This window comes from Dipodomys ordii, unplaced genomic scaffold, assembly GCF_000151885.1.
Source record: "Dipodomys ordii isolate 6190 unplaced genomic scaffold, Dord_2.0 Scaffold7, whole genome shotgun sequence".
Classification (NCBI taxonomy): domain Eukaryota; kingdom Metazoa; phylum Chordata; class Mammalia; order Rodentia; family Heteromyidae; genus Dipodomys; species Dipodomys ordii.
In genome coordinates this window covers 19765760-19766418 of record NW_012267223.1, presented here as the reverse complement: position 1 = coordinate 19766418, position 659 = coordinate 19765760, and positions in this window count along the sequence as shown.

The window sequence follows — 659 nt, the reverse complement described above, 5'->3', positions numbered from 1 at the left end:
GTATTGATTTGCCCTGTGACTTTGGGCAAGTCATTTTGCATCTCAGACCAATAATTTTCCTCCATTTGATTTTTTTTTTTTTGGTTGGTCGTTGGAGCTTGAAATCTGGGCCTGGGTGCTGTCCCTCAGCTCTTCAGCTCAAGGGGAGCACTCTACCACTTGAGCCATAGCACCACTTCTGGTTTTCTGGTGGTTAATTGGATATAAGAGTCTCACAGCCTCTTCTGTCCAGGCTGGCTTTGAACCGTGATCCTCACAGCTCAGCCTCTAAGTAGCTAGGATTACAGGCCTGAGCCACTGGTGCCTGGCTTCCTCCATTTAATTTTTTTAAGGCAAACTTGTTATCTCAGGCTTGTAATCCTCTCTTCTTGGGAGATACGGATCAAGTGATTGTGGTTCCAGGATAGCCTGAGAAAAAAAGTTCATGAGACTCTATCTCAACCAATGTCTGGATACAGTGGTGTGTACCTGTCATCCCAGCTAGATGAAGAATCACAAATAGAAAGATTGCTGGCCAGGCCAGCCCAGAAACGAAGCAAGACCCTCTCTTGAAAATGACCAATGATGGGCTGGGAAGGTGGCTCAGTGGTAGAGCGCTTGCCTTGCATGCCTGAGGCCCTGGGTTCGATTCCTCAGCACCACATAAGAAAAAAGAAAAA